At 47.8% G+C, this 24539-nt stretch overlaps 1 protein-coding gene across 3 annotated transcripts in view; it reads right to left on the reverse strand.

Moving 5' to 3' along the window:
- LINGO3 (leucine rich repeat and Ig domain containing 3) overlaps positions 1-24539 on the reverse strand; it is a 148401-nt gene that overhangs the window by 86002 nt on the left and 37860 nt on the right. Inside the window, exon 2 of one of the 3 annotated variants that reach the window (XM_085637570.1) lies at positions 19569-19662. The gene's annotated coding sequence lies outside the window, so the exon portion shown is untranslated. Of the gene's footprint in view, positions 1-801; positions 951-1221; positions 1344-19568; positions 19663-24539 lie in introns of those variants that run through there. The other 2 variants (XM_085637572.1, XM_085637571.1) reach the window with 2 other exon arrangements.

Raw genomic sequence — 24539 nt, forward strand, 5'->3', positions numbered from 1 at the left:
GTAAAGGTGGGGAAGGGGCGGCGGTTTTGTTACCACAAAAAGACCTGCACATTTGCTTAAAGCTGCGCGCATACTGAAAAACCATGAAGTGCACAATTGTCTCAACCTAATGTAAACTTATTTTCACTTGTACTTAAGTGGTTGTCTATTTACTGACTTAAATACTATTGCGCAACCTCCTCTGATGTGTCTGTAAAACTTACCTTTTGTCCTGAATTTTGACCTGTCCTGAATTTCTCTCCTGAATTTTGACCCTTTGTCCTGAATTTTTACACTCACTGTCCTGAATTTGCATCCATGCCAGATGGTCACCCTAATTATGCAAATGTGGGCCGATTTATTTTTTGCGTGCCCGGGCCGATTTTTAATCCCAATCCAACCCTGTTCATGGATGCCAGAGCTCACAAGTTTCCCATGTCCATTTGTGAATAGCTGATCCAGGCCATTTTTGTTTACCATTCTGGTTCCTGTAGTTCTTATTTTCTACTGGTTACATGGGACTACAAGACCCAGACTGCAAAGTAAAAACCTGGACTCTATCCGCTACCCACGCATGGATCTTGGAAAAGTGAGAGCTCTACTGAAGTGGCTGAGCAACTTCTAGGTGTAACTTGGAAACTTAGGAGCACTCTTCTCTGGGAGATCTGGCTACAGCACAAAGTACAGTAACGGAATGCATGCAGTAACAGCGCCAACAAAAAACAAACCAGCCGCCCCCACCCAGTGCACGCAAAGGATGTAAACAAAACATCTGATGCAAACAGTGCCTCTCCCAGCAACAGGTGACCCAGGGGACCCTACCTGGTGACGCACGCACGCACGCCCACGGCGCGGCTGGCACGCGGAGAAGAACGTCACCGGGAAAACAATCGACTTCCTGCGCGCGCGTGGGGGGCCGCGCGCCCTTGAGCGGATGCTGCACCGTCGAGCCAGGCAGAGGGGCCTGCCCTGGGAAGAACAGCTGGCGGGTGACGCACGGCGGGGCTCCGGCACGGGCAGGTCACTGGACGTGAGAGGGCGGGCCGCCGGATCAATGCGGCAGGCGCGCAGTGGGGGCCAGGCATTAAAAATAACTCGAATCCACTTCTGAGAGGGAAGAGCCTGAAAAAGTGAATACTGACTATCCACAGGCATGCACACCTCCTGCCCAACTCTGAACTCCCCATCTGTGCTCCCATACCAGGCCCCCTCCTAAACATCACAAAAAGGAGGCTGTCTTACCTCACATTGCCTCTCGGTTCACACTAGAGCTCAGAGGTTTCCATGGTCCTTGTGTGAGCAGTTCATCTGGTATTGTATGTTATTTTGCAGCCCTGATTGTGTTATGCAGTTAACAGGAATCTTAGTCCCAGTATGCATAGAAAAAACCTGGACCGGAAGAGCTGCTCCAGAATGGAGCTGGGGACCATGGGAGCTCCGCATCCCCACCTGCAAGTCCCACAAACACTACTTGCCAAGACCAGCCCTCATCAATTTACCACAGTCTCAAAATCTCTCTAACGGGCAGAATTTGTCCTTCTTTTAGTCTTCACAGCCATGCACACGTGCTATGACCCCTTCCATCTTGCTTCCAATCTCAGGCTTTCATTCAACAGACCACTGCATTCTGGGACTTGTAGACTTTAGCTAATTCACTGCAACCCATTGGATAATGACGCCTGAAGACAAACTTGCAAGAAAATTCTAGGTCATGAAGGGCTGTGTCCATGTGATTTGGGGTAATCTGGTGGCCCTACACCTTCTACTGCTCATGCCCTATAACTGGACCCACATCTCTTCACCCTCTATCAACTCTCAAACCAGATGCTTCATTCTACCCCCCCCACCCCTTTACAGTTTAACAAGCTACTTCTGTCCCCATTCCAGCCATGGATGGCCCTTACATGTCATCTCCCTTTTCCGATGCCCATATCAGAACCCCCTTCTCCCTACCTCACCATCTTGGGGCTTAATTTGAGACGGTGGTTGCATGCAGGGCCCACCAGCACTTATTGTTGGGGACCGACACTTATGTTTCCTCATTAGAATCTGATCCAGAGATAGAATGGGAATACACACAAAGGGGAAAGAAGAAGGAAGACAAAGACTGGGAAAAACGAGTCAAAGGGAGAAAACAGCAACGTGCAAAAGTGAAAAAAGGGGCTAGTGGTGAATTTGAGAGGCATGAGGTGGAATCAAGACTACGCAACCTGGTATTCGGCACCCTGACATACAACAATGTCGGATGCAGGCTTATGAGCTAAACTTTGGGACCCAGCACTTATTCTTTTACAAATTAAGCACCACAGACCTGGTGAATGTGGAAGGACACTATGGAAAAACATTTATGTAATAGGATTGTGGCCACTGTCTTTGGATAGTTCAGTCCCTAGGCCAAGACAAATGTGTCTATTGTTGTCAAGGTTGTCGACCCACGTGTTTGTTACCTGTCCTGTATTTTAAATGAACACAGGTGGTCGGCTTGAAGAACAGGATAAATGTGAATTATTGATAAGGATGGATCAGTGTCCCAGCTGCTATGAGTGCTGCGTCCCTACACGACCTGTCGCTGACATGCCCTGCCTTCCAGTCCAGGACACTGAGACTTTCCAGGACTTTAGACCAACAAAATAACCATTGCAAAGCGTGTGTGGGGGGCGAATCGAAGGTGGTTGTGCATACCTGTATGGTAGAGATTGCAAAGTTTTAAAGTGTTATGGGGTGGTAATGGAATGCTGGTTGCTGGTGTTATGGTGGTTAGGTAGACATTCAGTGGTGTGGGTGTTAGCAGTAGCGGCCCGTGCAGGTAAGCGCGGTGAGGCGGGTGAAAGTGACAAACAATGGGATAGGGAATGTAAAATAAAAAAATAAAACTACTTACCTTGCGATACCGCGAGTTCAAGGTAAGTGGTTTTATTTTTTTATTGTACATTCCTTATCCCGTCGTTTGTCACTTTCACCCAGCCCCATTGCGCATACCTGCATGGGCCACCACTGAGTGTTGGTACAGTGGTGGGATCTGGTATTTCCAGTGTGTGTTAAAGTGGTGAGGTGCAAATGTGAATAATTATGAAATTGAACGCCCTGGTGATGAGTGATGATGGAAGTTGCTAAGATTGAAAGCCCTGGTGAGGTGTGGCTCATGGTGAAATTGAAAGCCCTGGTGAGGTGTGGCTCATGGTGAAATTGAAAGCCCTGGTGAGCAGTGGTGTAATGAAACATGAGGAGGCCCCCCTGCAAACTACGTGGAAGGGGCCCCCATGCTCCAGACACAGTAGGGAACGATCAGGTCAGGGGCCTGTCAACAGTCCGGAAGAGGGTCACCTGGGGCCTGGCCCCCCTTCCCCCACACCACGGGGGCTGCAGGAGCTATTGTTACGTGACTGCTGGTGAGGTGTGACTGTGGCCTATAGTGAAATGTAAAGCACTGGTGGGTTGCGATGATGAAGAAAAGGCAAGGCCTGGTGAGGTCAGATTAGGAATAATGGTGAAAATGAAAGGCCTTTTGGGGTTTGACTGATGGACGCGAAATGGAAAGCCTGCTGGGATGTGGTGATGACTGATTGTGAACCAGAAAACTCTGGTGAGATGTTGCGATGATTGATTGTGAACTGGAAAGCCCTGGTGAGATGTGGAAATGATCGATTGTGGACTAGAAAGCCCTGGAGAGGTGTGATGATGAATGATGGTGAAAAGACAAAGCCTAGTGAGGTCAGACTAGGAATGATGGTGAAAGGAGAGCCCTTGGTGGAAAGAAAGCGCTGGTGAGATGTAATGATGATTGATTGTGACCTGAAAAGGCATGGTGAGGGAATAGTGAAAAGGAGAGCCACGGTGAGGTGATGGTGATTGCTTGTGCAATGGAAAACCTGGTGAGATATGATGATTATTGATTGTGAACTGGAAAACCTTGGTGAGATGTGGTGATGACTGATTGTGAACTGGGAAGCTCTGGTGAGCTGTGAAGATGAATGCTAATGAAAATGCAAGGCCTACTGAGGTCTGGTTAGGAATGATGTTGAAAAGGAAAGCCCATATGGGATTTGACTGCTGTACATCTTACTAGCACCCTTCCAGTCATCTGGTCAGACCATAGGGTTGTACTTTTTGAAACCGTATCGCCCAGTCGTCACTCATGGAGACCTGGGAAAAAGCACCAGATCAGTAGAGCATGGAATAAAATGAATGCGGAGGAATTGCAAGAGTCACTTCTTGCAACTGTCCCCTCCCTCCCTACGAACCTGGATGAGGCGACACTAGCTTATACAAAATGGCTAGAAGTTGCTGGAGACAAGCTTGCCCCCAAAAAAACTCCTTTACCCCAATAGGGCAAGACCATCTTCCCCATGGTACTCCCAAGAGCTCAGAGACCTTAAACGGAGTTGCAAACATTTTGAAAGAATCTGGAGGAAGAACTAAAATGAGAATGATAGAAAGAACTACAAATTTAGTCTAACTCCATATAAACAGTTACTATTCACAACAAAACAAGAGTTCTTTTCCAAACGAATAAATCTTGCAAAAAAACTCGCCCAAAGAACTATTCCAAACAGTCACATCACTTGCACTTCCTACCACTCCTACTATTTTCGCCAATCAGGAGTTATGTGATAACATTGCACAATTTTTTCTGGGCAAAGTAGAGTCTATCTTCTCCACCTTCTCCAAGACCGCAGACAATTCTTTCTCCATCCAGATTGACAACAAACAACTGGAAACTAACAGGGAATCTTTTGACAACTTCTCCCAAGTTACAATCTTAGAAATCTTAAACCTCAGCATGACAACAAAATCTGGTTCACCTAATGACCCCTGCCCCGTCTCTCTGTTGAAATTAGCGCCTGAACCAATAGCGGCGGCACTGACTTTCCTCATTAATTCGATGTTCTCTCAGGGATATTTTCCCATAAACTGGAAAAGTGCTCCTATACTGCCCCTACTTAAGAAAGCCTTGCTGGATCCCAAATACCCTAACCACTTTAGACCCATATTGAGGCTTCCTCTTCCAGCGAAAGTTGCTGAAAAAATCATGAACATACAATTGAGCGCGTTCCTGCTTGATTCACAGGTACTGGATCCATCGCAACATGGTTTCAGAGCTGGTCACAGCACCGAGTCAGCCCTCATTAAATCAACAGAGGAGATTAGAACCATAATCGATAAAGGCGGCAAAGCAGTGACGATCATGCTGGATCTCTCGGCGGCCTTCGATACGGTCCATCACTCACTATTGATGGACTGTATGAAGGAGGTTGGAGTTCAGGGCACCGCCTGGAAACTGCTGGAATCCTTTCTCTCTGACAGAACCCAAACAGTCGCCATGGGTGAATTTTCCTCCAGACCTTTTTCCCTGCCATGTGGAGTGCCTCAGGGCTCCTCTTTGAGCCCGACGCTCTTCAATATTTATGTCTCTTCACTGGCCTCTCTTATTAACGTCTTAATGAGTGCATGTCAGCGGTAGGGGACTGGATGGCTCGGAACTGTCTTAAGTTAAATTCCGGAAAAACGGAAGTGGTAGTATTTGGAAATGACCCCAATTTTTGGACGCCGGTTTCTCTGGGTACCCTCCCCGCCCTGAGGAATAAAGCAAAAAACCTGGGGGTGTGGATTGACAATAAACTTAACTTTAAAGACCAGGTGAACATAGTGATATCCTCTACCGCCTACACGCTCAGGGTATGCAGGAAAATAATACCCTTCTTGCCCAAAGACAGCATTCAAACAGTAGTTACTTCACTGGCCTTGTCAAGGCTAGACTACTGCAATGGGCTATATCTTTCCCTACAAGAGGGCCTCCTGCACAAACTACAACTTCTTCAAAATGCAGCTGCTAGACTGCTCACCGGTACATCAACATTTGCCTCAATTTCAGCCCAGATCAAAAAACTCCACTGGCTGCCCATTAGAAAGAGGATTCAGTTCAAGGCTCTGTGCCTTGTTCACAAAGCACTACAGGGAACTGGCTCAGATTTTTTGAAAAATAAATGTCAATGGTATTTACCAAAAAGAGTGCTGCGGTCATCAGAAGCAAAACTAATATTAGTACCCAAAGTGCGCAAAGCCAGTTGGGGAGGCAGAAGCTTTGTTGCACGTGCAGCTAAAGCATGGAACGGCCTGCCGTCCATGACAAATCACTTCTCTTTCAGAAAAGCCTTAAAAACTTGATTTTTCTCCACCTAAATATCGACATACTTTCCTCTCCTCTCAGGCCCCAAAAGGACTCTACAGCGCCAGGACACCCACGGGTAACAGTGCGCTCTACAAATAGCAATAACATAACATACATGCAATGTAAAGCCCTGGTGAGATATGATGGTGATTGATTGTGAACTGGACAGCCGCGGTGAGGTGGTGGTGAAACCTGGGGATTTGCAGTGTTTATAGGCAGCCACTGATGCACTCAGTATGTACAGCTGGGTGTAAAACTAAAGCTCGCTGCGGGAGTAAAAGGGCTCAGCCGAGCGTGAAAAGCATTGAGGACGCGGGAGGGTAGAGGGGGCAGAGGGAGAGAGCCTGGCAGAGAGGGCGAGCAGACAGGGAGTGGGAGAAAGATGACAGTGTCCATAGGGGATGGACGAGAGTCATTAAGGATTTAGGTGAGGTCTGGAGACAAGAGAGGCCTGGAGAGAGAGAGGGAGGGGAGAGAACATGCTGGCGGGGGAAGAGGCGGATACAAGGACACCAGTGAGGAAAAGGAGGCGTCGGCGGGGGAAGCAGGTTCTCAGAGAGGCATGCAGGGCATCGAAGAGGCAGCTGTCGTAGAAAGGGGAACAAGAGGCCAGAAAAGGAAGGAGGTGGCGTAACGGCCAGGACTGCCGACTTTGGAGCTGGGGAACCAGATTCGAGTCTCGGCGTCGTTGGCTGAACATCCTGTGATTCTGGGCAAATCACTTAATCTTCCCCCTGCCTATGAAAGAATGAATGTGTCCTTGTGTAATATAACTGGTGCTCATGTAAAGCGCTCTAATACCTTTGGGTCGAGTTTGTGCTATATAAAACTGCAAAATACAAAAAAAGAACGGAGGCGGACACATCATCAGGAGGTAGAACGGAAAGGCTGAATCAGAAGGAAAAGGCAAAGTGGCATAAGGGTGCCAAAGAGAAGAAAGCGCTTTGATGCCCTACTCCTTGAATGCATGTGCCTAATCCCAATACGTAGTGCTCCAAAAAGGGATGTACGCTGAAAAATCAAGTTGGTGGTGGGAAGGGCACTTGGGAAGTATGATATTATAATGAGGGGTGATGTAAAGAGGGCCAGAAGGAGGGAACAGTGAGGTGAAATAATGAGACAGTCTGGTGGGCACAGGAGGGAGCAGGAAAGAGGCAACATTTAGGGGAAAGAGCCGAGATAAGAAGAAGAGAGAATAGAATAAAACTGTTAGGCCAGCGAAAAGGACATTTGGGAACAGCAGAGTGAGAAAGAGTCAAGAAACAGGGTCCAAACTTTAGAAACAAGGAGGGGCGAATGGATGAAAAAAGGCTAAACCGACTTAGAAGCCATTCTAGGGAACAACTCATTATTACGGCGGATTCCACAACGAGGCACATCATTAATGAGGTAGAAAGATTACACATTTTAGCAAAATGTGACATAATGAGGCAGAAACATCCCGCAAAGAGGCTAAATTAGACAAAGCGAAAGGAGGCTCTGGGGGCCGTTTGTGTGAGGCAGAGAGAGCTAGAGGATGTAACAAAAAGACACAAAGAGGTACAAGGGAGTCTACGAAAGCATGTAGAACTGGAAGGAGGCACAATACCCCAAAGAGGCCGATAAAGAGCTTTAAGAGGGTACACAGAGATAGAATGGAGTACAGAGCCACAACAAGACACAGATCCTCAAGGAGGTACAGCGAGCGAAGAGGAGGATCAGAGATGCACTAAGCATCAAGGAGGTACAGAGAGCAGCGAGAAGGCATAAGGACCCCTAGGTAGGCAGAGAACTTCAAGGAGCACAGACAGCCACAATGAGTTACACCCAGGGCCGGACTGGGAACCAAAACAGGCCCTGGCAAAGTGCTTGGCTCTGCTTTTTGCCAGGGCCTGTTTGCTATGCTGCAAAAACGGCCCTGTAACAAAAACGGCCCCCAGGGGCCCAAAACCGGCCCCACCAGTGCGGCCCACCGGGGGATTGCCTGGTGCCCGCTACGGCCAGTCCGGCCCTGGTTACACCGAGCCACAAGGAAGCAAAGACAGTCATAAGAAGGCACAGACAGCCAAAACGAGGTACAGAAGGCCGCAAAGAGGCATATGGGCAAAAGGAGGTACAGAGGCCACACAGAGGTATTATGACTAAGACTTCCGCATTTCCATTTTTACTGATTTTTACAGATAAATACAAATAGAAAAAAATGTGTTTCCTGTCTATTTATTTTTAAAAGCAGAAAAATACTGAAAATGGTGCTTCTTGTGAGAGACTTTCCATGCTGTCTTTCATGAAATCCAGACAACAGCTGAGCAGAGGGACAGCATGGAGGGTTAAAACACAGGATGATATTTCCTTAAATACCGGCATATGCTAACATATGTTTTTATTATAACGCTAATGTGTACCTGGGAGTGTAGTGTTTTGTTTTGCGTGACTGCTTCATGACAGGCATCCATGGTTTGAGTGCATGCACAATAGTTAAATAAACGTGGAAATATACCGTTTCACAGCTCCATTTATCTTCAAAACACAAAATAAATGTGGATAAATACCAATAAGATGCCCAAAAAATAAATGTGGATAAATACAGATGGAAATGTTAAAAAAAAAATACCTTAAAACCGGGAGCCCTAATTATGACCCATAAGAAGGCACAGAAACTCCAAGGGCACAAAGAGCCGCAATGAGTTACAGACAACCACAATGAGGTCCAAAAAGCTGTAAGAAGGCACAGAGAGCCAAGATGGGACACAGAAGGACACAAAAAGGCATATTGGTCCAAGGAGGCATAGAACATTGTGGAATTATGAAGACACAAAACGCAGAGGGGCACAAAGAGCCTCAGTGAGTTACACAGAGCCACGAAGAGGCACAGAGAGCTGTAAGGAGGCACAGAGAGTCAAAAGGATGAACAAAGGCCACAGGGAGGAATGGAACATCAAGAGCCTCACAAAGGTTTCAAGAGCCATAAGAAAACTCAGGACTCCAAGGGCCACAGAAAACCACAAGGAGGTAGAGAACGCGGTCAGGAGGCACAGAGCCTTAAGGGGGTACAGAGAACCACAGGGAGTGACAACCCCAGGGAGACAGAGGCAGCCGGAAGGAGTTAACACATTCAATATAAAGGCACAGAACATAAGTCCCTTACACAGATGCATAAAGAAACAGAGTGAGCCAGGAGAAGACACAAGGATGCAGAAGGAAGCACGGAGAGCCACAAGAAAACAGAGTGAGTGAGAACACACAAGGAAGCACGGAGAGCCACGAGGAAACAGAGTGAGCCATGAGAAGACACAAGGAGGAGGCACAAGGAAGCACAGGAAGCCATGAAACAGAGTGAGTGAGACGACACAAGGAGGTAAAGGAAGCACGGGGAGCCACAAGGAAACAGAGTGAATGAGAAGACACAAGGAGGCACGGGGAGCTACAAGGAGGCAGTGTGAATGAGAAGACACAAGGAGGCACGGAGAGCTACAAGGAAACAGAGTGAATGAGAAGACACAAGGAGGCACGGGGAGCTACAAGGAAACAGAGTGAATGAGAAGACACAAGGAGGCACGGGGAGCTACAAGGAGGCAGTGTGAATGAGAAGACACAAGGAGGCACGGAGAGCTACAAGGAAACAGAGTGAATGAGAAAACACAAGGAAGCAGGGAGAGCCAAAAGGAAACAGAGTGAGTCACGAGAAGCCCGTATCTCACAGATATTCAGTGGTCTTGGACCGAACAGTGGCCACCTGAATGTATCCCCCACTGTCCCGCGCCTCAGGGGCCTGCGTTACGACCCTGGTGCTACAATTAAACTCAAGATGGGCATGAGCACAGGGCGGCAGTGTGACCAATAATAGTTCACAGGGAGCCCTGTGGAGGCACAGAGAACTACAAGGAAGCCGCGAGGGGTACAAGGCCGCACATACAGCTACAAGGTTTTTACTGTCCCCAATCCTAGTTTGACCCCCTGCACACTTGCGCCATCCCATTGCACCCCCAATGCACTGTTTATGCACCTCGTATTGCGGTATGCACCATTGAATGAAATAGCTGGAGGCTGCGTATGCCCACTCTGGGGTTTCGAAACAATCTGAACCCTCAGTGCGCATGCGCGGTTGTTCCGGCGCTTGATGCTCCCGGCTGCGGGGGAACGGCAGCTCCCAGGCGGCCACGGCCCGCGGTGCCAGCGGGCCAAGCATCAGCTGTCCTCCTCCGTTGGGATGTTTGATTTAATCAGATCCGCTGCCCCCACCCCGGGCCCGAGGATTATCCGCTCAGCCTCCTGAGCCATCCGAGAAAACCCCATGCCGCATTAATCGCAGCCGCAGGGACTCGGCCACGCGCCCGCTGGGGGGCAGCAAGTAGGGTTCTGCTGATGAGGAAGTTTAAAGAGTTACTCTTTTATTTATCATATTTTTGGCTACATTTTCTATATTGTATTATATTTTCTTTATTCCCGAGAAGGTGTTTGGCCAGCTTTTCACTGTAGTAACTTCCCTCCTTGGGGTTTCACTAGGGGGTTCCGTGGCGCCCCGGCTCGCCCAGCCAGTGTGACGGTGGCAGAGCGTGCATTAACCAGCGCCAGTGCTTAATTTGTGAAACAATAAGTGCCGGGGCCCAAAGTATTTCTCAGAAGCCCATGCTGGGGGTGCCAAATTTCAGGGTGGCTGAATACCAGGGCTGTATAGTCTTGATTCCACCTCGTACCTCTTTTATTCACCACCCCTCACTTCTCTTTTTATCTCACTCTAGCAGGCTTTTTTCATCCCAGCTTTCTGCCCTTGTCATTGTTTTTAAGCCTTTCTCTTCTCCCTCTTTCTCCCTTTTCTGTCTTTCTCTCTCTTGCTCTTGGTGAAAGTCTGATTATGAAAAATGTCCCGGATCCCCAAAATGAGTGCTGGAGCCCACCACCTGCAACCACCGGCTCAAATTAAGCACTACACCAACCGCGTCCGAAGTGGCCAATTACACTCTGATAATTGCTGTATTTTACTACCCAAACAGTAGTCTCAGGGGCCATTTTCCTTGCTTGCACCGGGCCCCTGGCATCCTAGCAGCGCTACTGTCCAAAAGCCTTTAGTCATAAATAGCTAACCCTTCACTAGTTCCGTCCTTAACGGAATGTACCACCCTGCTCACAGCATTCCAAATGATACCAAGTGTTGCTCTCTATGGGTGGGCGGAAATTCGCGGAGTTTCACTACTCTACACAACTTCACAAAGTACGAGGCCTCATTTCCGTACTGGACAGGCAGAGTGCGACACAGCACAGAACGAGTGAACTCTACTACACACCCATCACTAGGCCCACGCTCCTACGAGGACTCACCATCTCAGCTCCTTTACCCCCACTGGCTGCCATGCAACGCACATATTGGAGTGAAGCAAAGGTGAAGGCGGTGACTTTGAAGCTGGGGAGCCAGGTTCAAGTTTGGCGGGAGGCTCAACCATCCTGTGATTCTGGGCAAATCACTTAATCTCCCCATGCCTAAAAAAAATAATGTGTCCGTCTGTAATGCATCTGGTGCTCATGTAAGGCGTTCTGATACCTTTGGGTCAAGTTCGCGCTATATCAAACTGCAAAAAACATAAATGAAGGGACCCTCGATCTAAGAGTAGCGAGTTACTTATTTGGCTTCTTTCTCGAACCTTCAACACAGTTCCGCGTCCCAAGAACAGTGGAAAGAATTGCAAGTGAGTAGGTCTGCTGGTCACAAGTAAGCAAGCCGGTGATATTCTACAAGAGAGGTGTCCAGTGTAGGCCCAGGAGGGCCGGATCCATGGCAGATCTTAAGCATATCCATGTAAGGAAGATGTAAATACAATGATTCCAAATGGAACTCATTTACTTAGTCATTGCTTATCCTAAAATCTGGTTGGGATTGCCCCTCCTGGACCTAAAATGGCCACCCCGTACTATAAATATTGTGTGGTCAAAGTGAGAAATAACTTTAGAGCTGAGATCCAAACCATAGTGGTTGCAGAATGCTTAAGAGGTAGCTCAAGGCTCTGGCAACATATGAAATTCATAATTGTGCAGTGAAACACACACCTAGTTATCCTTCAGGGCTTTGTGGTTTGTGACAGAGGGATGGGCATAACACAGTGGCGTCATCAGCCCCGCGCTTTGGCAGCTTAAGTTGGGGTTCCCAGTGGCCCAAAAAGCCTGGTAAGCTGGGACTTGCCAAAATGTTTTTTTTATTGTCTCTCTTGTTTTTAGGTATGTCTAAAAGCCTCATAAAACTCAGTAAGGGAATACCATGGCAGAGATGAGGTGTGGGCGATATGGGCAGCTCAATGAACTAGGAGACAATTAAAGAAATGATGAAAATATTAAGAGGGTGGAGAGCAGCAAATAAAGCGAGTGCGAGAGAGAAAGGAGAGTAAGAAAGATGGTAGATAGAAACTGGAAAGGAGAGAGCGGAGAATAAAAGTAGGATGAAATGTTGGAAGAAAACTTGCAAGAAAGGGAGAGTGGTAGGATGGGAGGTTGAAAAGTGCAAATGAAGAAAGGATTCATGGAAGAAGGAAGAAAGGATGGGTGGATAGAGGGCCCAAGAACGCTTGAAAGGATGGATGGATGGGTGAAAGGAAGAATGGTTGAAAGAGTGAAAGGGTGGCTATGGGTGGATGAATGAATTGATGTGTGAACAGAATGGGCATTAGATGGACGGAATGGTGAAAGAATAGATAGAAAACAAATGGTGGATAGTTGGGTGAAAGGATGAAGGTGTGAACAGATGGATGGATGGAAAGGTGAAAGGATGGACTGAAGAAGGAAAAAATGGAAACATGGATGGGTGGAGGGCAGGTATGAGAAAGAATGGACAGAAAGATACAAGGGTGAGTAAAATTGTTGTAGGATGGGATGGACTTACTTGTATCTCTAACTCCGCATTATTAGAGGTTTGGTTCAAAGTGTGGGGATGGGGGGATTTAAATTTTCTGGCTTCTCCCTTGGCATAACATCATGACTAGATAGGGTCTGTCATCGCCAAAATGGCTTCGTAGGCAGGGTTGGATGACCTCTAAAAGACACGGGACATCAGGCAATATATTGTGTGGGAATTCCGTCTCCTCTCACATGGAGAACCAGGCGATGCAGGGTGAGGTAAGAAGGCTGCCCTAGAGATCCCAATAGTGCCTGTTTAGATCTGACCCCGAGACAACTTAAGATTTACAAAAATATCACAATATACATACATAGAAGGACTTTCCTTCAGTCCTCTTCTTTCATTGGTCTGTTACAGTGTCTTTCACATTTTGCTTCCAGCAACTACAGCAAACCGCATTGGACGGTAGGCCAGCCCTCTCCCCCCATTGGCTGTCTTCACTCTGAGTGACTGCATGTTGCTTTTGTAGACGTGTGCGTCACACATGTTTGTAAATAACGAAAAAAGTCACTGTCTTGCCAAGGCCATACATATTTCTCTCGCAAATGCTTATATTTCAGAGACTAGGGCGCGCTCCAAAGCAGTGAAAACCCTTCTTTCCTGGGTTGAACTGAACTCAATTTTCACACAAAGGTCTGGAGTGTAATCTTTTATTTCGGATTATATTTAAATTTGATTCTAGGACTCAGTCCACCTTCAGACTGTACCCTCCTCCGTCCCTTCCTCAAACCCCTTTATATGATAGAGCTCTGAGGCATTTTAAAGGTGGGGTTGGCGCTGCTTAATTTGTAAAAAAAAAAAGTGCCGGGGCTCTTGTCAGGAGGCAGCTTGCACCAGCCCATTACTCCTGTTAGCACCACCTAAAACACAACCAACTACTAACCATGAACATTGGGAGAGGATGTGGCGTAATGGCCAGAGCTGCTGACTTCAGAGCTGGGGAACCAGGTTCGAGTCTCGGCGTCGGCTCAACATCCTTTGATTCTGGACATATCACTTCATCTCCCCGTGCCTACCATAAATGAATGTGTCCTTAACGGGTGCTCATTAAAAGCGTCGGTGTTGATGATTAAGAGCCGGTGTTGAGCACCGGAACCAACAGGCTCAAATTAAGCACTGTAAAATACACACGTCAAAGTTAGGCCTGGCTATGACCCTGATGCCAATCTTGCTTTAGCAGTAAAGCTCTGATTACGAGTTCAGGGTTAAATTCCGATCCCACAGGGATTGAAATTCCAAGTTGTGTGATATTTATAACCTCATTGTAGCCCCCTCCGAAGCTCCCCTCCCATGTGGTGGTTGAAAAAGGGTGAGGTATTTACCGCACCAAGAAAATACCATTCTCTCTGGTTGAGTGTAAACTTATTACAAACTATACCAAGATTTCAATCTGAATTTGTCTGTGGAAAACAGCAGTGGTGTGATAATTATTGCAAAACTCTTAATTCAAATCCCTCGACAAACTACTGTTTGCACGGATTGAAAATATGCTCCTATGCGGAATCAGGGGCCAGTGACTCCAGGGGCCAAACCTCAGGGCTTTGGACTCACACATAGGGCTGGACTACAGTCCCACAGTTTGAAGGAACTCATTCTCAAACGGGGGACTGGACCCCAGTATCACATACACTGTTCTCGAGTCTCACACTGGGCCGGGATTCAGTCTCATGCATAGGACTGGACCCCAGTATCACACATTCAGAGTTCTCGAGTCTCACACTGGGCCGGGCTTCGGTCTCACGCATAGGACTGGACCCCAGTATCACACATTCAGAGTTCTCGAGTCTCACAATGGGCCGGGCTTCGGTCTCACGCATAGGACTGGACCCCAGTATCACACATTCAGAGTTCTCGAGTCTCACACTGGGCCGGGCTTCGGAATCACGCATAGGACTGGACCCCAGTATCACACATTCAGAGTTCTCGAGTCTCACACTGGGCCGGGCTTCGGTCTCACGCATAGGACTGGACCCCAGTATCACACATTCAGAGTTCTCGAGTCTCACACTGGGCCGGGCTTCGGTCTCACGCATAGGACTGGACCCCAGTATCACATATTCAGAGTTCTCGAGTCTCACACTGGGCTGGGCTTCGGTCTCATGCATAGGACTGGACCCCAGTATCACACATCCAGAGTTCTCGAGTCTCACACTGGGCCGGGCTTCGGTCTCACGCATAGGACTGGACCCCAGTATCACACATTCAGATTCTCGAGTCTCACACTGGGCCGGGCTTCAGTCTCACGCATAGGACTGGACCCCAGTATCACACATTCAGAGTTCTCGAGTCTCACACTGGGCCGGGCTTCAGTCTCACGCATAGAACTGGACCCCAGTATCACACATATACTGTTTTCGAGTCTCACACTGGGCCGGCCTTCAATCTCATGCACGGAACTGGACCCCAGTATCACACATTCAGAGTTCTCGAGTCTCACACTGGGCCGGGCTTCAGTCTCACGCATAGGACTGGACCCCAGTATCACACATTCAGATTCTCGAATCTCACACTGGGCCGAGCTTCGGTCTCACGCATAGGACTGGACCCCAGTATCACACATTCAGAGTTCTCGAGTCTCCCACTGGGCCGGGCTTCGGTCTCACGCATACAACTGGACCCCAGTATCACACATTCAGATACTCGAATCTCACACTGGGCCGAGCTTCGGTCTCACGCATAGGACAGGACCCCAGTATCACACATTCAGAGTTCTCGAGTCTCACACTGAGCCGGGCTTCGGTCTCACGCATAGGACTGGACCCCCGCATCACACATTCAGAGTTCTCGAGTCTCACACTGGGCCGGGCTTCGGTCTCACGCATAGGACTGGACCCCAGTATCACACATTCAGAGTTCTCGAGTCTCACACTGGGCCGGGCTTCGGTCTCACGCATAGGACTGGACCCCAGTATCACACATTCAGAGTTCTCGAGTCTCACACTGGGCCGGGCTTCGGTCTCACGCATAGGTCTGGACCCCTGTATCACACATTCAGAGTTCTCGAGTCTCACACTGGGGCGGGCTTCGGTCTCACGCATAGGACTGGACCCCAGTATCACACATTCAGAGTTCTCGAGTCTCACACTGGGCCGGGCTTCGGTCTCACGCATAGGACTGGACCCCAGTATCACAAATTCAGATTTTCGAGTCTCACACTGGGCCGGGCTTCAGTCTCACGCATAGAACTGGACCCCAGTATCACACATTCAGAGTTCTCGAGTCTCACACTGGGCCGGGCTTCAGTCTCACGCATAGGACTGGACCCCAGTATCACATGCACTGTTCTCGAGTCTCACACTGGGCCGGGATTCAGTCTCACGCATGGGACTGGACCCCACTATCACACATATACTGTTTTCGAGTCTCACACTGGACCTGGCTTCAGTCTCACGCATAGGACTGGACCCCAGTATCACACATTCAGAGTTCTCGAGTCTCACACTGGGCCGAGCTTCGGTCTCACGCATAGGACTGGACCCCAGTATCACACATTCAGAGTTCGCGAGTCTCCCACTGGGTCGGGCTTCGGTCTCACGCATACGAATGGACCCCAGTATCACACATTCAGATTCTCGAATCTCACACTGGGCCGGGCTTCAGTCTCACGCATAGGACTGGACCCCAGTATTACACATTCAGAGTTCTCGAGTCTCACACTGTGCCGGGCTTCAGTCTCACGCATAGGACTGGACCCCAGTATCACACATTTAGAGTTCTCGAGTCTCACACTGGGCCGGACTTCAGTCTCACGCATAGGACTGGACCTCAGTATCACATGCACTGTTCTCGAGTCTCACACTGGGCCGGGATTCAGTCTCACGCATGGGACTGGACCCCACTATCACACATATACTGTTTTTGAGTCTCACACTGGACCTGGCTTCAGTCTCACGCATAGGACTGGACCCCAGTATCACACATTCAGAGTTCTCGAGTCTCACACGGGGCCAGGCTTCAGTCTCACGCATAGGACTGGACCCCAGTATCACACATTCAGAGTTCTCGAGTCTCACACTGGGCCGAGCTTCGGTCTCACGCATAGGACTGGACCCCAGTATCACACATTCAGAGTTCTCGAGTCTCCCACTGGGCCGGGCTTCGGTCTCACGCATACGACTGGACCCCAGTATCACACATTCAGATTCTCGAATCTCACACTGGGCAGAGCTTCGGTCTCACGCATAGGACAGGACCCCAGTATCACACATACACAGTTCTCCAGCCTCATGTGTTAGGTCAGGCTTCAGTGTCACAGATAGTACCTGGTGCCTGAATCACGCATAAGACCGGATGTCAGTCTCAAACATAGGACTGGACCTTAATGTCATACGGAGACAGTCATCCAGTCTCACGCATTGGAGCAGGATTCAACATCACCCATAGTACTGGGCTCCAGTCTCACACAGTAATGGACTCCAGCCTTAAAACTAAGACATGTCTTGAGTCCCACAGCTAGGACTGAATCCCAGCATCACACATAAATAGGTTATCAGTTCTAGTTTTTGATTTGACGTATTAGTGCATTCTTGGTTCATTTTAACTGAGCCATTTGCACAAACTCACCTGATAACAATGACATGTAAAAGCAAAGTCCAGGAATGGAAAAGTGGTGTCCCACAGAAATGGAGTCATCTGGACACAAGACGCATAGACAGTTCTTCAACCTCGGATAGGGCCTGGTTACCGTACCATGCATAGCAGTGGACTCTGGTCTGACATATTGCAGCGGGCTTGACCATCACGCGTTGTAATGGGCTCCTGTCTCACTTACAGGGCTGGACTCCAATCTCACACATATGGGGCTGGACTCCAATCTTACACATATGCCTGGGCTCCAGCCCAGTCTCACATACAGGCAAGGCCACTGGAACTATGCGATTGTGCAGCCACAGCATTTTCCGCATAATTCTAGATTTGCCGCATTTGCCACACAATCCATCATCTGCTGCATAACCTGCAGACTTTAACAAAAAAAAAATCTTTTTTTAGCCTAAAGGGTTCGAAAGTTACAAAAAATGCAGTGACACAGGTTGCTGCACTGTTGAAGACCCTTTGCAAAGGCTGACTGGTGACCTTTCTGTTGTTCATTGTTATATTTGAGTGTTATACGGCTACTAATGAGGTGCAACCGATGCCCAGACAGTGTTAACAAGTGTAAAAAAGACAAAATCTTGCAGTAATACTATCACAAGATGTGCCATAATATACCCCATCATTTGCCTTTTCTTGCTGCATAATGTACTCAGCGATATCGCATAATTTGGGCCTTCCCTGCCGCATAATTCATGTGGCCCTGTGTATATTAACACAACTGAAACATCTAATTTTCAAGATTTGTGTGTTTTTTAAAACAATATGGACGATTAGGAATCGGACTTTTTAAAATTATGCCAGTTAACATATGCACATTGTTTTTCAACAAATATGTTTTTAAACAAATATGTTTATAGCATAGTGCAATTTTGCCGGATTTCTTATTCAATGTGTTGACAACATCCGAGGATGGGCGGAGTATTATATCGAGGTGCCTTGTGAGGTTTCTCCAAAACAGTACGGGTTAGCTTTATAATTTTTTAGATCATTCCATACCTATAAGGAGGCGAAGAGAGTGCATTTTGGGACATGTAGTAAGGAGGGTTTTTGAGTTACGTCTATTGATTGAATGGAGGGGGTGGAGACACGTCTTATGTATTGAAAAGGTAGAGAGGCATGATGTGAAAGGATTCCATCTTGGTGTAAGGAATGAAGGGAATTCGGTGGGAAGGAGATGATTAATAGGTACGGAGAGTGTTGCTAGCACGATTTTCTGTCTGAAAAGAAGAGGATTAACTTATTTGGGGGTCCAGAGGGGAAAGTTTTGGTGGTTGGGAGAGTTTTTTCAAGGTACTAGTTTGAGCGTGATGTCACGTAATTAGATGGAATACATTGAATACGAGTTGAGGCAAAAAGTAATGCATAATATCATTGATTGATGTACTGTTTGTTAGCATTAAGGTTTGATTTCATAACCTAACGTTGTTGTTTGTTTAAACTTGTAGTGAACCCCGACGAAGGGCATCACGCCCAAAATGTATTGGAAAATACTACTGAAGATGTTTTTAATGAATACGTCGTGGTACAGAAATAAGGTCTGGATTGGCCAATCTGCATCATTAGAAGCTTTCTGAATACATTAACCGGCTTCCATGTGACAATATAAATCAAGATTAAGCAGTACAGAATTATGGATGAACCAAAAATAAATAAAAAATATTGAATTTGATAATCAGCGATACCTGTGTTTTATATAGGATCAAGCTGGGCGTCCGATACAGGAGTGGAACGCCGCTCCAGCTATTTTGATATATTAACACAACCCCAGCATCACAAGTAAACAGTTCCCCAGTCGAACTAGTTGAATTTCATGCCTAGAACCGGGTCCTTTGAGAGTACAGGTGTATTGAGGAGAATACATAGTGGTCCATCCACAGGTGGCTCCTGCGCAGGGGCCGATTGCGAGTTCTCATCAATATCAGCATCTTATAAATCTCACACAACCCACTAATCATACTTTTTTCTTACCGTCCTGCGGCTGATGGCAGCTTTGGGCACAGTGGGAGGGCTTGGGTTGAACCAGCTCAATGCTGGGGCCTTTGCTCACCTACTCGTCGACACCCTGGAAAAGAAGAAGAGAAGGGGTGTCAAGATATTCCTTAACGGTAGCTAATAAACCGATTCAGGGTCGCACGTTGATGACGTCACTGTACCACAAACCTTAAAGCAGTGGAAGAATGCATTGGACAGGCTGCCACGTTTACCACAATTATTTCTCTCATATTAATTAAATAATAAATAAACTCCTTTAGAACACCTTCACAGACAGTTCATACCCCCAAGCAATACACAGGAAGCGGGGGACAAGATGGGGGTCCAGCTAGTTAGTTGGTGCAGTTGTGATAGCGGTCAGCCTACTCAACTGCACGGGACATTGTTTTCCAGAAGTTGAGGTCCTTCCTACACATATAGGTACCCGCTATCATTCCTTGAGCCCCATTGTCGTGCTATGGTCGCTTATAGGAGTTTTGATCATTCAACAGGCATAAGTGACCACAGCATCGTTGAAACATGTGCTACCCCGAGGATGCCTATCTGCTGTAACTATTTTAAGTAGTAAGTTGTACAAAATTGACACCAGAAGATCCTGGGGGCAGGTTGACTTGTTTTTGTTCAAGACATCTTCAGCTGCTGCCCTGCATCCCAAAATGATCTATTGTGGTTGAAATATCGACCTATGAAAATATTGCATCCACAGTATCGACTACGACTATTTTGCCAAGGTCCCTAAAATGTAGATAAATATAGGTGTACTATCTTAACTCCACATCTACTTATCTTGATGTTATAGTGGTAGTCCATATAGAATTCAATATATTTGCATGTCGATATTTCGACCACGATATAGTGGCATAACACACCATGCCTGCTTTCTTTACTCGTTGTTTACAGTGTGACCCCCCCTCCCATCCGCGCTGACAAAATCACCAGGGCTGGTTTGAGTTCCCTAGTCCAGACCTGGGTTGAATGTTTCATTCCGCCTGTGGAATTGGTGGAATTTGTCGATTCTGCATTACTCCTGTAACATGGAATTCTGGCCAAATTCCGCCAATCGCCACGTGGCAGAATTTTTTTCCGGAGGCTCCAGAAATGCGAGCGTGCGCAAAAATTGGCGTTCCCTAGCGTCATTTTCTAATCCAAGCGGTCGCAGTCAGAGGACTGCTTCTTGAGTAGATTTGCTGCTGCCTGAGTTGATTTTCTACTCGAGTGACAGCAAAATGACTCGAGTGACAGCAAAATCAGCTTGATTGGCCGCACGCTCTTGTGCACTACATTCTGCTGTTTGCTGTGATTTTTCAGCATTGCTCGCACTGCTGGCTCTAAATTGCAGCGCAAGCAGTGCGCACTGCATATTGTTTGCACCCGCTCTCAGAACTCTGGAAACTCTCAGAGTTGTATGTGACTCCGCGTAATTCCGCTGAGTGAAACTCCACGAGTTGCGCCCACTCGTGGTAGGAGAACAAGGAAACTTTGGGCTCCGCGTGCACATGTTCACAAGGAGTGGTACAAAGCGGGTTGTTAGGCAGACAGGAAAGCGTGGCAGCCGGTGGATTCTAAAAGTGATGGGCACTGAGCAAGTGAGCAGGCATGACTGAAACGCAGGAGGGTTTTGGAGGGTTTTTCTGTTTGCAAGCCGCCCATGAAATTCTGTGTCTCCTTTTAAAATATAGTGGAGTAAATCAAATGGGGCTGCCCCAAAGCATCATGTCATTGCTGTCTTTAAAAAAAATGTTAACAAAGTCAGCTTTAGGTGACATGATAATCAACAAAGCAGCCATTCAAACCCGCGTTTCAGGGAATCAATACCAACATGTATAGCCTGTGACACCAGTAGGTGTCTTTTATATATCGATTTTTGCAGAAAAAAAGTAAAGTTCCTCTCGCCAAGCATCTGGGAACTGCAGCAAGCTTTTAAATCATGCAGTGATGGAGGGAGGCCTGGGCCTGACTGCCACGCTAATGTTGACCGCACGCCAGCCCCCTGGCACTGCCAGGGGCAGTCAGAGTGAGGGTGGAGGAGGGGCTATGAAGCTTCTGCTGTTCCAGAAGTCCTGCATTTCAGCCGGAAGGTCCGATGATACAAAAGGTGGGATTCCAAGCATGAGAAAGGAGCATGGAACGCAGCTCTTCCGTGGCTTCCCGGTGCGGGCTGCACATGGCAGGGCTCCACTCCTTGACGCCAGCCTTCCAGGGCCAGAACCAGCTGACAGATACGCCCCCCCCCCCCCCCCCAGCACCACCCCCTCCCACAGTCCCACTGTAAGCCAGCCCTGACCCAGCCATTCACGTGCATGCAGCCCTGCTGGCTCCACCCTGGGCCACGACAATAGTGCCCCATGGCAGACTTATGCAGAGCTGCTAAAAAAGTCCATGCCCAACGGCCCTGACGTCATTGCACCGGCTTGGACCTCGAGGGTAAGTGAAACCTCGCACATGTGCAGAAGTTCCCACTCCATCCCTCCTCCATCCCTCTAAAGAAACAGTCCCTGCCGATCCACTGAGATCAATCTGCCATCCTCAGCCTTGAACTGCTCGGAGAGCTCCTCCTTCTCCTTGAATGGGAGAGCCACAGCCCCAACGCCCCTTAACACCAGCCGCCACTGATAGGTAGTTTGGAGGCAAGATTGCGGGACCTTATGATACGTCACTAGGCAGTTTGATTTTGGATAGGTAGGGAGGTTGGGGTTAGATTTTGGAGAGGTAGTTAGGCAGGAAGGTGGTTGCATTCTGGATAGGTAGTTAGGCAGTATAGGTCTGGATTTAAGATAGGTAGTTAGGCAGAACGGGGTTGGATTTTGGATAGGTAGTTAGGCAGTATAGGTCTGGATTTAAGATAGGTAGTTAGGCAGTATAGGTCTGGATTTAAGATAGGTAGTTGGGCAGAACGGGGTTGGATTTTGGATAGGTAGTTGGGCAGAATGGGGTTGGATTTTGGATAGGTAGTTGGGCAAAATGGGGTTGGATTTTGGATGGGTAGTTGGGCAGAATGGGGTTGGATTTTGGATGGGTAGTTGGGCAGAATGGGGTTGGATTTTAAATAGATAGGCAGCAAAGGGTTGGATTGTGAATAGATAGGCAGCAAAGAGTTGGATTTTGGATAAGTAGTTAGATAGGAAGGGGTTTTGATTTTGGGGTAGGCAGGTAAGAAGTACAGAGTTGGATTTCGGATGGGTAGTTAGGCAGGATGGTGTTGGGACTTCGGATAGACAGAAAGATCTAGTAACGGAGATGGGAGACGCATGTATGTGAGAAGGCACAGCCCTTGCAACTCACTCTGAAAATCTCAAGAGTCAGGAATGCTGCCCCTGGGGTGCAATGGGAGGATGAGCTGGAATACTAATGCTGGGTCTCAAGGTCACCCAAGGTCCAGGAGCATTCTTTAGTCTCAGATTTATGATTTCATCTTCCTGGAAGAGGTTGAAGACTAGATGCCAGCCTGGTAGGTTGTGCGGAGGCGCCAGAAGGCCCAACAAACAGACATCATGAATCCCGGGGGCGGCAGAGAAGGATAAGCAACTACACAGAAGTCAGCAACAGGCCTGCTCTGGGATTACACAGAATGTACACACACTTCAAAAGGGTAAACAGAGCCAGACGGGGCTTTTCTAGGGAACAGCGCCTGGTTTCATCGGAGAGTCTGTCCTGTCTTTGCAGCACCATCGCACGAGAGCCCTATGCCCTCACCGCCCACCCATGGTCGAGCTTCGCTTTTCAAGGCACCAATCTGTTGATGTTCAGTTATGGGAATGTCCAGTCAATTGATTATTGGCATTGCCAGGCAACTGATTATTGGAGCAGTCACTCACGTCTTTATGAGAATGCCCAGTCAGTTGATTATGGGAATGCAAAGTGAATTGATTATGGAACGTTCAGTCCATTGATAATGGGAATGCCCAGTAAATTGATTAGCGAATGCTGAGTGAGTTGATTATGGGACCGCTCAGTCAATTGATTAGAAACACCCAGGAAATACATTATAAGAACACCAGTTAATAGATTCGGGAACACACACTGCCTGGATACCCTCACGGGCGACAAGAAGCACTCTACAAATCTACTGATTGATTGAGTGAATTGATTTGTGAATGCCCAGTCAATTGATTAGGGAGCACCCACTGAACTGATTACAGGAACGGCCAGTCAGTTGATTATAGAATGGGATGCCAAGTCGACTGATAATGGGAATGCCCAGTAAATTGATTACGGGAATGCCAAGTCAATTTAAATAAGTGAACAACCAGTTCATTCTTTATGGGACTAGCAAGCAAAAGGCTGATTATGGGATATCCCAGGCAATTCAATGATGGAAAAACCCAGTCTATAATGGATCGGGGCACACTGTGTATGGTCCATGCTTCTAAATGTTCAGAAGAGGTTGCAGGAAATCTTGAACAATTAAAGTAGGTGTACTCTCAGCTTCAAAGCATGTGGGAACTTTCAACAACCTGCACGGAAACCTTTTTTGGGGTTTCTCGTATACCAGGCACAGTGCTGCAGCCTGGTCTCCGGTACTCTCAGCAGCACGTTTGATTCTGCGCCTCACTGTGGGCTCTGCGATCACCAGCTTCGAAACTCCAGATCAGGAACACTGCAGGCGTTCTCTGCCCAGGGTCCAAGCATCTGGGATGCTCTCGGTGAGACTCTGGGTGATGATCAAGATTATAAACATTTTAAAAAGGCAAATTGTGCATTTTGAAAAATTAGTGTTTTCAAGTCATCTAAACATGTCTTATCCGCTTGGACTCTCATGCGTGAGGTCAGCTTGGTTCTCAGTCTGGAGCCATCTGAGGCACCTGTAGGTCTGGAGAAGCCCTGAAGAAGGTCAGAGTTGATCTAGAGACAATGTTTCACATTGTGGAATCAGGTGCCCTGAGCTCTGGTCCTAGCTATCCCGACTGCTCTTATTGGGTGATCTTCAGACAACCACTTCATTTTGCT

Source organism: Triturus cristatus, chromosome 12, assembly GCF_964204655.1.
Source record: "Triturus cristatus chromosome 12, aTriCri1.1, whole genome shotgun sequence".
NCBI classification, from domain to species: domain Eukaryota; kingdom Metazoa; phylum Chordata; class Amphibia; order Caudata; family Salamandridae; genus Triturus; species Triturus cristatus.